The sequence below is a fragment of the Sceloporus undulatus genome, chromosome 3 (genome assembly GCF_019175285.1).
Source record: "Sceloporus undulatus isolate JIND9_A2432 ecotype Alabama chromosome 3, SceUnd_v1.1, whole genome shotgun sequence".
NCBI classification, from domain to species: domain Eukaryota; kingdom Metazoa; phylum Chordata; class Lepidosauria; order Squamata; family Phrynosomatidae; genus Sceloporus; species Sceloporus undulatus.
In genome coordinates this window covers 211,434,274-211,451,236 of record NC_056524.1, presented here as the reverse complement: position 1 = coordinate 211,451,236, position 16,963 = coordinate 211,434,274, and the positions used below count along the sequence as shown (strand labels likewise).

The 16,963-nt window shown below is 40.8% G+C and overlaps 1 long non-coding RNA gene across 3 annotated transcripts in view; it reads left to right on the top strand.

Moving 5' to 3' along the window:
• LOC121924856 overlaps positions 1–16,963 on the top strand; it is a 52,898-nt gene that overhangs the window by 25,913 nt on the left and 10,022 nt on the right. The gene's annotated exons all lie outside the window — the stretch shown is intronic.

Sequence of the window (16,963 nt, the reverse complement as noted above, 5' to 3'; positions counted from 1 at the left end):
CTACATTTGTCCCGGTTTCGAGGTCCTGATGAATGGCAACCCTAGTTACAAGAGGGAGGAGCCTCTTCCTTCAGGCAGTCCCTGATGTTGCTGGGTCTGCCTGATCGCTCCCTCTGAGGCCAAGATGGCAGTTACAAGAGGGAGGAGCCTCTTCCTTCAGGTAGTCCCTGATGTTGCTGGGTCTGCCTGATTGCTCCCTCTGAGGCCTTATGACTTACTGCACTGGATAATGCTAACCCTAGTGATGCCACTAGTTCCAGAAGGTGCTGATTGTGAAACCTGTACTCTGTGACTAGAATAATTGTTTTATACAGTATATTATAAGATTTACAAACCACTCCACATTTTAAAAAAAATTGTTGTATATAAGTTAAATCGCATATACAAAAGATTTCAGAACTCAATTTTTGTCAAGATATGCTTGTCCCAAAAAAGTGTTTTCAGTGACACCAGGAACAGAATATTGTTAATGTATGCCTAATGTCATTTGGAAGGGTCTTTCGTAGGATAAAAGTAGATACCCTAAAATAAAAGTCCTACTAGAAATCATGCTGAGGAGTAACAGGAACAGTAGAAAGAAAAGAAGAAAATAATGGAGATTAGCACACGGCTAAAAAATGCAACTTACTGCTGCCGATTTCAATTTGAATTTGGGATACATCCAGATTTTATCTCATGCATTTTGCTGCCAACATCGCCGGGCAGATGCAGCCCAGCTGATTTCTGTCTAGAATCTGAGCTTAGCCAGCCTCTTTTCAAAATGGGGAAGTTCCCAACTTTGCAAATCAGCTGGCTGAGCTCAGATTCTGGGCTAGCGGCATCAGCAGCAAAATGCATGCGATAAATATTATTATTATTATTATTATTATTATTATTATTATTATTATTATTATGCTTTATTTATATAGCGCTGTAGATTTACATAGCGCTGTATATACAAACAATAAAATAGATAAAGTAAACCTGCCCATGGTGTACAATCTAAGAAATAATAGCATAATACATATACATAATACGTAACAATACAGGAAAGGATACAATAAAGTAAAGCAGGCAACAGATTAAAAATGTCAAGTAACAAATAATAGTCACGCAATGCCGGATGTATCCAAATTAAAATTGCAGTGGTAAGTCACGTTTTTTAGCTGTGCACTAATCTCCCATATCTGGGACAGTAGGTGCCTTGAAGAAGAGACTCGGGGTTTTATCACATAAAAAAAGAAAGCCAAAATGGATTTTTCTAGCATGACAAAAGGCATGCTTTTATGACCATCTCCCTTGGGAAGAGAATGGAAGTACTACAACAGCATGTGGAGAGGCACAGAGAAAGCAATTACTTTCCCACTCCATTTCAGCTTTCTTCTAGCAGGCCTTGAGCAGTTCTACTGCTATTGTGAAATGAACCTTTGTGCCAGCCCAGTGCTGCCTTTATAAAAGTGAATTGTTTGTTTTGTTTTGATAATCTGTTTCATGTCTTTAACTTGTATGTTTTTTCTTCATTTTATTGGCTCCTTTTGGAGGGAATAAATCTAATAAATCAGTTGCTCTCTCATGAAGAAATGGATTTGGGAGGGAATGATAAAACCCTAATTACAAGGATCCCCTTAGTTCTTGCTCTTCTTCTTCCTCTCCTTCTCTCTCCATCCTGCACCTCCAAGGATGATCCTGTCATCCTGCACCTGATCCTGTCTTTATGTTTTCAGGTTGTTTCTTGCATCCATAGGAGATCAAAATTTACTTTTCAAAAGAATAAATTTAAGATATTTTTGATATACTGGATCTTGTGGTGAAAGATTTATTCCATGTTTCACAATGCAATTGTACCAACATTTATTCCTGCCGACCATTCCTGAGGATACAAACAAAATGGTGGTTGAGTGACTGATGATCTTCCTGACTTGTATGACTGTGGGCAAAAGACAGGTGTGATGACAGGAAGCTTAGATGGGAGGATGGCAGTGTTTCTACCACTGCAAAGGACAAGAACATCAGAGGTAGAAGATGATCGACGCCAGTGTCATCCCCAACTTTTCCTCTTAGCCTCTTGCTGAACCCAATTACCTTAACTGAAAGGAACGTGTTGTAATATGACAGAGTTTTCACTTTGATTAAAGACCTCCAGCCTCTTTTGCAGGTGGCACATCTCATAATTCACTTGTGGAGATGGCTGAATTTTATAACCAATGATAGGCTGAGTTCTTTCTCTTCTGCTTTCCTCCCCTCCTTCCCTTTCACACTCCTTCCCTCCCTCCCTCCTCCTCTCTTTCCCCGCCTGCATCCACTTTCCAGTTGAGACCAAACTGGGTTTAACTAGGCCTGAATAATTTAAGAGAGTTATTATGCTCCTGTGTTTTTCCCTTACTGTCAACTGTAAAATCCATACAGTAGCTTCGGGAAATGGGGGTAATTTGAATTGATAATAGGAAGCTCTGGAAAAAGTCATCTATTGCCGCGCAATGGTGGAGCAGATGCGTGCTAAATCTTGTATAATGAAAGAATATGCCGATGTCAATTATGTAAGAAAACGACTTTACAGTGGTTTGAGGCAATGGGTTAGCATTCTGCCTGATATTATCACATAAAGAAACACCCATCAAAACCTCTCATAAATATGGAACGGCAAGTAAGATTACATTATAAATTTGAATGTTATGAATGTGTATGAACAAGACAGATAGTAGAGGTAGGAAAGAAGCCCACCTCAAAACTGAATAGTAAAGGAGGACTGTATTTCACAATTTACATAGAGGCATTAAGAAGAGAATGAAAGAAGACGAGGGGGGGACCTCTAGTGTTGAGATCTTCCAGTGGTACCAGAATGTTTCCTTTAAAGTTGTTTTCCCCCTAAAGGTCCTTGTTAACAGTGAACTAGAGAAGTTGCACAATGGTAGCTAATGGGCAAAGTATAGAGCAGGGTAGAGGTGTGCTTGGCAGCATTGCCCCTTTGCTCATATGATAGGATTGATGTTTCAACCAGATTCTGCAACTGATGTTCCTTTTCTTTATTTTTAAAAGACTTTGATACCTCAGTTCATCAGACTTGCAAAATGTTCAGCAACTTCTCTGTTGGCAGAAAAAGAACTTTCAATGGAAGAAGTTACATTCTAGGGGTTTACACCACTTGACAAAATGGCTAGGGTTTTCAGATATGAAATTGATCCTGTAAACGCAGTCCTATACATGTTTATTTGGATGGAAGCTCCACTGTATCCACTGTGGCTTATTTCCGAGAAAGCATACACAGGTTTGCAGCTTGAGTTCAGGTAACAATTACCTGAACTCAACTGAGCTCACTTTTGAGCAGTGATGCATTTAGGTAATTTTAAAATCTGGACTTAATGGTCTTACATGCTTCTCCTTTAGAGGGTAATTTTAAAATGCTTTAAGTCAGATCTCCTATATTTGGGCCCCATGCTCATTCTACATGAGTGGCACCCTTGACTTTTGCCCCAAAGTCCTGTTTTGACGACATCATTGATTTTGAATAGTCAAAAGTTACAAGACTGTGCTGTCAGGGTACTGGAAGAAGATAAAACCTGGATTAACTGCATGGTACATTTTGTTACAGTACTCTAAAGGCACCAGATCCTGTCTGATCTTAGGAGCTAAGCAGAGACAGTTCTGGTTAGTACTTGGACGGAGACCACCAAAGAATTCCAGGTGCTGTAGGTTATATTTCAGAGGGAAGAACTGGTAAAACCACCCTGAATATTCCTTGCCTGAGAAAACTCTATGGAATTCATGAGGTCACCATATGTTAACAGGCAACTTGAAGGAACATACATTGCTATCCCTGTCAAAAACAAAAATCAAAGGCTGCTGTCAGAATGCATTCTTTAATTGCTGAATCGAAATATGTTTTTATTTAATATGCAATATTTCTTAATAACCTTGGAGAATAAAGAAATCTATATTGCAAACACTACTCAAGCCTGTAATACTGAGTAGGGATGGAATGTTTAGAAAACAAGTTCTCATAGAATTCCTAGAAGGGAGAGGAATAGTGTCAGTCTGTATGGGTTTAAAACCTCACACAGACCCCAGGGACAAGAGTAGCATTGTTCTAGGTATGCAAGAGGTCACAGCAGGCAAAGATGTTAAGGGGCAGGAACGCATAGGAAGGGTGGTTACAAAACATCTTGGATAGTATAGATTGAATAGAAGAAGCTAAATGAAAGCTAGGTGGTAGAAAGAACTTAGACATTAGTAAAAAGACAGAGAAGATTGCCCATGCTGTCTTGGAAATTTTTTGACTTGGTGTAGTGGCTTGAATGTTGGACTATGACTCTGGAGACCAGGATTCGATTCCCAGCTTGGCCATGAAACCCACTGGGTGATCTTGGGCAAGTCATGTACTCTTGGCCTCAGGGGAAGGCAAAGGCAAACCTTGCCTGAACAAATCTTGCCAAGATCCATAATCAGAAACAACTTGATGGCACACAACAACAACAACTATCCCAGAAAAAGCAATTTTTCAGAATTCTGGTATTAAACAAGGAAGTAAACAACTACAAATGTTAAGGACAACTGAAATCGGCATGTATCCATGTGTGTACATTTCACATGTTGGAACTAATCAGCTAATTCTTTGGCAATAGGCCTCTATTTACCACCTACCCTTTAGATCAATAACAGTGAGGAAAACCATGCTATAGATTGGGATTAAACTAAGTATATGTGTGTGGAGAGATCTTGTAGCACCTTTGAGACTAAATGAAAGGAAGAGGTTGGCAACATAAGCTTTCGTAGACTTCCCATTCCTAATGTCTGTTTTATGTCCATTTATCTTTTGGTGCAAGGACTGGCCTGTTTGCCGATGTATAGGGCAAACAGCCCAGACATTAGGAATGGGAATACATAAAAATCAGTGGCAGAACATTTCAATCTCCTTGGGCATTCCATGTTGGACCTCAGAACAGTGTTCCTTGAACAAAAGAACTAGAAAGGTAGACTGGAAAGAAAAACAGTAGAATTGAAATTCATCCATAAACTACAGTCCCTCAGCAATGGATTGAACAGGGACAATGGCTTCCTAGCTCACTATGCACATTTCAGTACTATCTGACCTCATCCTCATAGGGGTGTCTTACACTCATCTATTCTCCCCACCTGCAGGCTAGTTTTCAAGGCCAAACTGGTCTTGTCATCTCATTTCTATATCCAATGGCTACGTCTTTGTCCACAAAAGACCATTGTTAAAACTGGACTGGCAACTTCATTTCCATACACAAAGGGTTTTGAATTTGAATTGACATTCTCACATATTTATGGCATATACAGCCACCCCTCCATTTTTTCAGGGGATCTGTTCTGGACCCCCTGTGAAAATGGAGATCCTATTGGCTTGAATAGCGGCATGCTCTTGTGGGCACGCACCCCATTTTAAGTCTTTTCGTTGGCCCCACAAATAAGCGAAAGATGCAGATTCAAAGTCCGCACAAATGGAAGGATGACTGTATATGTCTGTCCCTGGCTTTCACTCCACCAAAAGGATCTGAGGATGTAGACTGAAGTCTATGGCACCATTCACACTACATTTTAAGTTGGGCACCAATCTGATTCAAATGAGGGTTGTTCATACTTGCGCAGGAGTTTCCTGACCCGAACTGGGGGGTCGTTCATACTTGCGCCTGAGTTTTCTCATCTGAATTGAGGGGTCGGTTGTCCATACTTGTGCCGGGGCTTTCTAACCCGAATTGGGGAGGTGTGGGGTAAATCCCCCGTAACCCAGGGTTTTTTGGCATGGATTTTCTTGTGGTTCTTTTCAAAAGAACTGGTTTTTTGCCAATGGGGACTTGGAAATCATTCCCATCCGATTCCTTCCTTCCTCCTCCTCTCCCTCCTTCACTCTGATCTTGCCCCCACTGGCACCTGCATCCCTCTGCTTCCTCCTCCTCTGCCTCCTTCCTTTATCACCCCCCGATCCTGGCTCTGTTTGGCCCCTCCATCCTTCTGCTTCCTCTTCTTCCTCCTTCCTCTGTCATCCTGATCTTTTGCACCCTCCGCCCTTGTGCTTCCTCCTCTTCCTCAGCCACCTCCACTCTTCCTCCCTTCCTCCTCCCACCACTCTTGCCAGGATCGTGACATTTTACCCCATTGGCAAATGTGAATGGAATCCCAGGGTAAAATGCCATGATTGTGGCAAATCAATGCCACAGATAGAATCGATCCTGGCAATCAAATGCCACAGAGAGATTCAATCGTGGCATTTCTAAAAATTACCTTATTTCCACACCACGCGAACGGGGCCTATGAAAGCTTATGCTTCCAGCTTCTTTCTTTCAGTTAGTCTCAAAGGTGCTACAACAGATCTCTCTACATACTGACTCTGCAGACTAACACAGCTATATCTTTGAATTCTAAGTATATATGAATATCTTTGTTTATATGTATGATGATATACAAGTACATTGGTCTTCAAAATGATTTGAAATCAGGTGATATGTATTTGCATATGACAATAATCTGATTTGTTTGTTACTTAACACCTGCATAATCCATTGCATCTTGGGGCATGTGCGCAAAAATAAACTGCTATCAAGGAAAGTCAAATGGCATTAAAGAGAACAATGTAATTCTGATGCTGTGAACTGATGACAGAGCCTGATAGCACAGCCCACAGTAAGCCCAAATACCTTCATTTTTGCCTGCAGCCTCTCTCAAAATGGTGATGGAATGAGTTCCAGGGTGTTTGCTCCTAGATCATGTCATTTTTTCAGAAATGGGATTAAGGGCTTTGGGCAGCTAGTGAGGGGTTTCATGGGCCACAAAATTGGGCTTCAGGAGTGGCATACGGTTCACAGGCCACATTTTTCCCCTCATGCTGTTTGGAGATACACAAGAGAAAGGATAGGTGTGAGGGAACATAGTTTGATCACAACTAAGGTTTTTGTGGGCTCATTCACTCTTGGTTTTGGGGTTCACTGCAATAACAACTCTAGATTGAGCTAAAGTCCATATAAATTTTTAGGGAAGATGGTCATTTCCTTCTTTTATAATGCTTTTGTAGGCAGTCTCACTATAAGATGCCAAAACCTGGGTCCCCAGGTATTATTGGACTAGAACTTACAGAATACCTAACCATTGCCCATGCTGCTTGGGACATCTGTGACTTGAAGTCCAACAATACTTGAGAACCAAAATTTAAAACCACTGCCATAGGACATATCAGGACCAAGCAAGTCACAGCTATGTACTGATTTCTCGATGTAGAGCAGTGGTAGCTGGTTGCTTCTACATAAATGACCCTTTGGAATCTGCTCTGTTTTAAGAAGTCCTTTAAAGTGTAGATGAACTTACGGAGTGGGTTCACACCTCAATGACATGACATCTACCCTTGCTAAAGAATAACAGCTCTGATGACCAAAGAAAATTAATCTATAGCTCTGTGAGACATTAGTTGCTTAGAGAAGCAAAGGTAATAGGACTCAAGGTTGGGTTGTTATTAAGTTATTAAGATGTTATTAAGTTTCTCATGTTGAACCTGTTGTAGGCGGTGGAAGTTTGAGTGAGATTTAGGACATTTTCATGCATTTTAAACCCAATTGTTTAAAATGCAGCAGTCTAGTCTTGCATACATTGCAGACAGCTGGTTGGATGGCTCTCCTGAGCACGCTATAACTGCAAAAGTTGCTATGCAGCAGTGACACTGTAAGGGATTTTGCGACCCCTCACATAACCGGGCTTGGAGATGCAGAGAGACAGCAGACCGAGGTTCCTGGATAGCAAGGTTTATTACCGGCCGGGGTGACAGCAGACTCAAGAGTCTAAAAACTGCCACACCTTACTGGCCACAAGACTTCGATATTTATACATTTCAACAGTGTTACAAAAATAAAGTATACATGCTCCCAGTCACGTAGGCATTCTATTGTTTCACAGCTTGCAAAATGCATGCGTAAGCAGTTCCTTCATACTCATTGTCTTGTGATATCTGTTACTTCCTTTTTCCTCTGTTACTTCTGTTTTGCCAAGCTGCAGTACTTTTCCATTTTTTCCTATCTCAGTCCTATCATATCTTACTTTATCAAAAACGGCCCTTACAATCCCCCATTTTCTTGTAAGGTATGATAGGACTGATCTATCACATTTGAGTATGCATTATTTTGTATTCTTAAAACCTCATATTCATTCTGTCTCATCAACATTACAGTTTCTTGTCTTCCCAATGTTAATATTCTTTGTTGCAAGCATTGCAATAAACAGGGTAAGCACATGCATATCAATAAAATGAACACTACTATTACCATTGTAGTTATAAACACCTCTTTCAATCCTCTCCAATTAGGTAGCCATGACGTAAGCCAGGACATCCAATCCTGCCCTGCAGGGGTATATGTTCTTCTAACATCCCTGGCTATTTCGTGCAGCTTACCTACATCTGTCTCTATATATCCACTTTCGTTTATATAGTGGCAACATGTTGTATTTAGCCAAATACAAAGACCTCCTTGGCCACTCAAGAGGTAATCTAAAGCTATCTTATGTTGATATACCTCAGAAGCCAAAGAGTTTAATTCTTTTTGTAACACAAATCCCTTACAACACTGATCCAGGTTGTTTTTAGCTAAAGGCAACAGGATGCCAGATTTGAGCCAAGGATTAGTCTTCAAATCTGTTGCAAATGCCTGTGTTCAATAAATGAAATATATTATTAAAACCAATATGGGGGAGGACAGGGCTGTCTGCGCTAACAACATCCTGCCTTCCTTCCGCTCCAGTACCTTCTACAGTTCTGAAATTCTAACTCCCCCAGAGGAGCTTGCAACCATTCAGCAGATTCCAGCCCTACAACAGAGGGGTCAAGGCCAGCTAGCTGCCCAGCTCCCAAGCTACATCACTGGAATCATGGTGGGTGGTGGGAAAGTGGATGTCCAAATTGAGCTTGAAAGAAGGAATGAGAGAGACAACAAAACAAAGGTGGGTTGGAGAGAATGAGAAGCAGAGACTGCACCCACACTGCAGAAATAATCCTGTTTCATACCCCTCTGTTCTGGTTCCCAGAATTCCGTAGCATTGATCCAGGGTAGTTAAAGTGGTCTCAAACCAAATAATTTCTGCAGTGTGTATGCAAGCAAGTGTTAAAAGCATGGAGGGAAGTTCAACAGTTAGTTACTTTTGACTCAAGTTGATATATCCTGGGGTACAGAAGGCAGGAGGGGACTGCTTGCTGCAGAGTTTTATGGCAATCAAATATTTGCTTTCTATTTCTAAATGTGGTTATAGTTTACTAGCCAAAAAATATAAATGTTTAATTTCTTAAGAGATATGTGAGGTATTAAGCTATTGGAAAATGCACCATTATTCTATAAACCATATTACTTAGTTTTGACTATAGAAGAAGGGAAGAAACTGCAATTGTTTGGGGGTGAAGGGGAAAGTATTTTGCACATGCTCAGTGGCAGCCTTGTTATTGTTTCTGACTTGATCAGCCTCAACTTGACTTATTATTTCTTAATGGCTACTTCCACTTAATAACCCTTGCCATGGATTCTGGAATTGAAATTCTGCTAGTCACATTTCTGAGCTTCCATTCCTAGTGCTTTTGCTGACAAAATGGATTAATCTTTTCTAAACTGTGTAAATATTACAGCCTGAATCCTTTAGTAGCCCCAACTATAATGCCTTCCTCTGAGCCTGAGAGAGTGTGGCTTGCCCAAAATCACCCAGTGACTTTTCCTGTCAGTCATGTCTGTCAGAGAGCTCTGGGTGCTACAACAAACAACAAATCCTTGGATTCCATAGAGTTGAGCCATGGGAGTTAAAGCAGGATCAAACTGGATTATTTCTCCAGCACAATTGCAGTCTGAGAAATTGTTATGTGACTCTTGTACAATTTAAAGTCTGTGTGAGTAAAACAAGTATGCCAACCTGAGCAAACCTGTCTTCTCTCATTCGGGAAGCTAGGAAGGGTCAGGCTTGATTACTACTTGGATGATAAGTGTCACAGACCTCCAGGTAGGGGTAGTCAGTCAGTCAGAGTTTAAAATACTGTACAATCGACCCTCCTTATCCACAGATTTTTTTATGCATAGATTCAAGCATCCACAGCTTGAAAATCTTCCCACAAGTACAAATTCCAAATAGCAAACCTTGCTTTTCTGTTTTATATAAAGAATACCATTTTGTTGTGCCATTATATTTAATGGGACTCGAGCATCCACGGATTTTGTTATCTATGAGGGGCCCTGGAACCAAACCCCAATGGATAACAAGGTCCCACTGTACTAGATTGACTTATCAACTAATTCAGTCTAAGGCAGTTCCTCAAATTCTTATTTTATATTAATATTCCTGGCATGGTCCCAGTAACAAGAAAATATTTGATGTATGGGGTACACCTTTGCAAAATGAAAGCTAAATGTTTCACATGTTAGTTGGTCATGATGGGAGTTGTAGCCCAAAAAAGTAACTTTTCTAAGTCTCAGCAAGAGCAACCAGCTCTTCCAAGGCACAGCACCATATCTTGATTCACAAAGCAGGCAAACTGTAGGAGAAATTTAATCTTGGCCATGACAAATGCAATAAAGGGAGCCATTTGACGATCAAACACAAGGAAGACACATTTACCAACCTCAGTGGAAGAAAAGGTTGGATGAGGCTGTCAGCAGAGCCGTGATTTGTGCCAGCGATTGGAAGGGGAAGAAACGACAGCTCTGGCTCCCTCTGGTCCTCCTCAATCCCACGTCCCTCTCTCTTTTCTCAGATAAAACAAAGATGTTGCCTCTTAAATGTAGCTAACTTAGACAGGGAATGACAGCTTATCTGTCAGCCTAACATACGACCTTGTGTAGCAGTTACTGCCGGCAGCACAAAGCTGGATAATTTAATATTCTAATAGAATTCGAATGGCCCTTAAACTAACAGGGATAACAACTCTATTAGCTGGTACACTGAAGAAAGGGGAAAGAGAAAAAAGGCATTGGGAAATAACCAAGGATGCATCAAAGTCCGACTTTGATCAAGAGACTCCCATCACCCAGACTCTTTCCGCGCTCCTCTCCCCCCAATCTCTGCAATCTATTTCTTGAAGAAAAGGCATTAATGGGAATGAGCCAGAGCACAGTAGCAAGAGGGAAGAGAAAATACGCTGGATCTCTAGGAGGAGATGTAAATTGGCAAAACCTCCTGAATTCAGTTAAGTGGTCCCTTTCTATAAACTTTTGCCTCCTTTATCAGGTTCACCTCTGCCCAGTTAAATTTACATTTGGTGTAGATCTGCAGCAGACCATGGAAAGATTGCTTTTTTGGAGTACAGTTCCCCAAATACTCCAACCAGCATGACTACTTAAAAACAAAAACAAAACAAAACAAAACAAAACAAAAAAACAACTAGACCTGACTAGGGTATTTTGGCAATTTTTGTTTAAAAATTGAACTTTACCAGGAACTGGTCTCGGTGAAAACTGTAGTTTACTACAGATAACAAGTGCGATGCACAAGTGGACAAAGATTTGATATTTGTCTGGCAAGGCCAGAGTTCAAATTTCTACTCAGTTATGAACTCTTGAGGACCTGAAGAGCCTAAAAAGGGTGTTATGTCTCCTGAAGAGGACTTGATTGTACACTAGCCATGTGTGTCTTCTTACAACAGGCAAGTAAACAGCACCTGCCTTTGGAATCCCTTACAAAGCAGATGTGAAAAGCAAAACAGAGAGAAAAAGGGAGGACAGATAGGCTTCATCAGCTATTTTTTTTAAAAAGAATAGATCTATAAATTTGGCCCTCCAAATGGAAATTATTAGAAAAGTGCAGAGTGGTGAAAGAAAGAAAGAAAATCATCCCTGGGTGCATTTTGGAAGAAGCCTTGAAGTAGCCTCTAGAGAAGATTCCAAATATTTTTATTCATAGAAGCTTACCTAATCTGTTTTGTTTTCCTTTCACACATGCTTATCTTTAGTTCTGAATAAAAAGTTTGCTAAAACACGTTCAGGTTTCTGTTCTTTTCTGAGGTGTAGGAACCTTTCCCTATTATTTCCATGTTATTTCTGACTCTGGAATCAAAGTTTCTCCTAAAGAAGTAATGCCCAGAAACACTAGAGAGGTTAAGAACAATAAAAAGGGCTTTTTTGGATATGTCCGCAGCAAAAGGAAGAAGAAGGAAATGGTAGGGCCACTGCGTCGAGAGGATGGCAAAATGTTAACAGGTGACAGAGAAAAGGCAGAATTACTCAACACCTTCTTTGCCTCAGTCTTCTCAGAAAAGGCAAAGGGTGCTCAACCTGAGGATAATGGAGCAGAGGACAGAATAGGGGAATTTCAGCACAGAATAAGTAAAGAGATAGTAGAGGAACACCTTATTAATCTAAATGAATTTAAGTCTCCGGGACCAGATGAACTCCATCCAAGGGTATTAAAAGAACTGGCAAAAGTAATATCGGAGCCATTGGCAATAATCTTTGAAAACTCCTGGAAAACAGGAGAGATCCCAGCAGACTGGCGGAGGGCAAACGTTGTCCCCATCTTCAAAAAGGGGAAAAAAGAGGATCCCAACAATTATCGTCCAGTTAGTCTGACATCAATACCAGGAAAGATTCTGGAGCAGATCATTAAACAGAGAGTCTGTGAACATCTAGAAGGCAATGCCATAATCACAAAAAGTCAACATGGGTTTCAGAGAAACAAGTCATTCCAGACAAACCTAATCTCTTTCTTTGATAAAATTACCAGCTTGGTAGATGAAGGGAATGCTGTGGATATAGTATATCTTGATTTCAGTAAGGCCTTTGACAAGGTTTCCCATGACATACTTGCAAACAAGCTGGTAAAATGTGGGCTAGACAAAGGAACTGTTAAATGGATCTGTAATTGGTTGACCGGCCGAACCCAAAGGGTGCTCAACAATGGCTCCTTTTCATCCTGGAGAGAAGTGACCAGTGGGGTCCCACAGGGCTCTGTCCTGGGCCCAGTGCTATTCAACATCTTTATCAATGACCTGGATGACAGAATTGGGAGCATACTTATCAAATTTGCAGATGACACCAAATTAGGGGGAATAGCTAATACTCCAGAGGACAGGATCAAGATTCAAAATGACCTGAATAGACTAGAAAGCTGGGCCAAAGCTAACAAAATGAAATTCAACACGGAGAAATGTAAAGTATTGTACTTAGGGCGGAAAAATAAAATGCACAGATATAGGATGGGTGACACCTGGCTGAAAGAAACTACGTGTGAAAGGGATCTAGGAGTCCAAGTAGACCACAAGTTGAACATGAGTGAACAGTGTGATGCGGCAGCTAAAAAGGCCAATGCTATTTTAGGCTGCATCAATAGAAGTATAGTGTCTAGATCAAGAGAAGTAATAGTGCCACTGTATTCTGCTTTGGTCAGGCCCCACCTAGAATATTGTGTCCAGTTCTGGGCGCCACAATTCAGAAAGGACATTGAGAAACTGGAGCGTGTCCAAAGGAGGGCGACAAAAATGGTGAAGGGTCTGGAAACCATGCCCTATGAGGAACGACTTAGGGAGCTGGGGATGTTTAGCCTGGAGAAAAGAAGGTTAAGAGGTGATATGATCGCCCTGTTTAAATATTTGAAGGGATGTCATATTGAAGAGGGAGCAAGCTTGTTTTCTGCTGCTCCAGAGAACAGGACCCGGAACAATGGATGCAAGCTACAGGAAAAGAGATTCCACCTGAACATTAGGAGGAACTTCCTGACAGTAAGGGCTGTTCGACAATGGAATGCACTCCCTCGGAAGGTGATAGAGTCTCCTTCTTTGGAGGTCTTTAAACAGAGGCTGGATGGCCATCTGTCAGGGATGCTTTGATTTGGATTTCCTGCATGGCAGGGGGTTGGACTGGATGGCCCTAGTGGTCTCTTCCAACTCTACGATTCTATGATTCTATGATTTACTTCATTAACTGAGTATACCTGTATCTTCATTAACTGAGATATTACTTCAGTACTCCATCACACATATAATAATAAATAATAATAAAGTTTATTTCTATACCGCTTTTCCGCATTGATCAAAGCGGTGTACAGAACAAAAGAATACAACAATACAGCAGTACAGAATAAAAATACAATATATACATAACAATAAAACTGTATAAAAATTACAAATACAATTTAAAAACTATTAAACCAAATCAAAGCCAGCTGAGCCATGATGCAAAATACATATGGTGGGGGGAATCACATGATATCAGAGCACATGGGGGAAAGCTTGATGGAAAAAAAAAGGTCTTAAGTTTCTTTTTAAAGAGATCCAGGGAGGTGATGGAGTGGAGCTCATCGGGAAGGGTGTTCCAAATTTTGGGGGCCGAGATAGAAAAGGCCCTTTGCGAAGTCGATGCATATTTTGCAGTTGGAACCCTCAACAGGTTCTTCCTGGCTGACCTGAGTGTGCAGGGCGGATTATATGGGGAGAGGCGGTCCTCCAAGTAACCTACTTCATTAACTGAGGCATACCCTTTTGGAGGCAAGGTGCTTTAGTAGGTGGTGGCTGCGTACTTTCAAACATGCTTATCTAAACCCATTTCACCCTGGTTTCAGGCCAGGGTGTGGCATCAAGATAAACTTGGTTGCCTTGATGGATAGAATCATAGAGCTCAAAGAGACTCCAAGGGCCATCAAGTTCAACCCCCTGCCATGCAGGGCCACATGAACACAGAATCAAAGTACACAGAATCAATGTACACCCAACAGATGATCATCCAGCTTCTGTTTAAAAACCTCCAAAAAAGGAGACTCTACTACACTCTGTCACATGAAAAACAGTGGGATGCTACCATATAGATCTTCCTGGGTCCCTTGGCAGTTTTTGATGTTATTGGTAACAGCAGTGGCATCAGGGGTACGGACCACAACAGATGACACCCTAAGGTGACACTATTGCTCCTCAGACATCTGCCTTTTGTGAGGATCAGTGGGAGGAGAAAGTAGAGGTCCCAGATTTTTAAATTTTTAAATTTTAGCATAATTTTTAATTTTTTTAATTTTTAAAATTTTTTTAAGTTTTTTTTAAAAAACCATCAAATTTTACCAAATTTTCACTTTAACCATATGAAACTATATATGTAAATACATTTGGGCTGTGTGTTTGATATTGCATATCATGGTGTAGTGCACATTCTGTCTTGTATTCCATACTCTTCAATTTCTATATCAAGCCACTGGGTGGGGAGGAATTTTGGAGGTTGTGTGCCACTGGTATGCTGATGACACTCATCTCTCTTTCTCTTTGTTATTGGGAACAACTGAGACTATGCAGGTGCTGGTCCAATTCCTGAATGCTATATTGGGCTGGTTACACCGAATGTTATATTCGGGACTAGTACACAGTAGCTGAATCATGATTAAGATGAAAACTGATGGCTCTCAGGTCTGCAAACTGGGTAAGTGTTCTGGATAGGTTGGGCTGAATAGGTTGCTCTTTCCATGCGGAAGTAGATGAGTCATTTGGGAATAGACGTACATCCATCATTGTCACTGGAGGTCCAGATAGTCTCCATGAGTGCCTGGGCTCATCTTCAGCTGGTACACTGTGATATCATGGGTTTGCATTTGAAAATGTTGTTTAATTTATTGTGTGCATGTTAGAATACATAGCTGTTGGAAGGGAGAGAGAATTGAATGTTGGAGTAAATGTTGATTGTTGGAATGTCTGAGGAGATTTGTATAGGGCAGGTGAATGAAGGTTAATGACAATTGGAAATTCAGTTTGAGTGGTGTTTTTGTTAGCCTAGAGTTTGAGTAGAGAGCAGTTAGAAAAGGGTTTTTGAGTTAGCCTAGGGCAGGGTTGAGGGAAGATAGTTTGAGTTGAAGGACTGTAAGGGTGTGAGTCATCTTAAGATGAGTGAAAGAGAGTATGATGTTTAAAATCTAATAACTAAATCACCTGCTGTGTTGTTTTTAAGGGCTTTATCACATGAGCCCTTGCAGCAATTGCATTAGGGGAACAAATGGAAGCATACTGCATTCAGAGCCCCAGTATTGCATGTCTTCAAAATTACACATTTGGGGCTGCTGTCACCATTGCACTCTCATTGTGAGTCCTCTAACCCTGCCTCCATGCCTCATACTTCATTTCAGTATTTATTTATTTTTAAATTATTTTAACTGACATAGTTCTGGAGCTCTGCTACACAGGTTAGTAATAAAGAAAAGAAAAGAAATAGGAAATTAAAAAAGTAATCATGTTGTTTGGAAATAGAGGACATGGTCACCACATGACTGGCAATAATGGACCTGCCCTGGCAGCAACGTTTTGCACCTGGACACTTGTGCTATTGACAGCTCACAGATGAGTTTCCCACTATTAATGAAAAGAGATGCCCTAACTGCAATAAGTATCACTTTTTCTTCCAGGTGTAATCTTGGTTTAAAAGGTGCTTTTAGTAATCTCCTAAATTCCATAAATAAAGATATGTATTTGTTTTTATACACTTTTGACCTCCACAAATGCTATCTGCAGATGACCTAAACCAGTGATTCCTAAACATTGGTCTTCCAGATATTTTGGACTTCAGATCCCATGATGCCTGGCTGTTGGCCAAGCTCACTGGGGAGTCTGGGAGTTGAAGTTCAAAACACCTGGAGGACCAAAATTTGGGAACCACCAACTTAAACTCTGACAACTTTAGTGTCAGAATGCGATGGGATCTTGTGACACTTTTGAAACAAACGGAAAGAAAGAAGCTGGTAGCAGGAACTTTCATAGACTTGAACCTCTGAAAACTTGTGTTTCCAGCTTCTTTCAATTAAAAGGGCCCTGTTGCACCACACTGTTATTGTGTTATATTACACATTAAATGCCATGGCAACATTGCATGGAATCCTGGGATTTGCAGTTGAGGGATGGGCATTTAGAATTCTCAGTCAGAGCTTTTGGGCCTTTGTAAGCTACAAACCTTAGAATGCCACACAACAGAACAGTGGAATATAGTGCTGTAACAGTGTAGTGTGATAAAGAGGTCTCAAGGTGCTACAAGATCTCTTTGTATACTGATTTTCC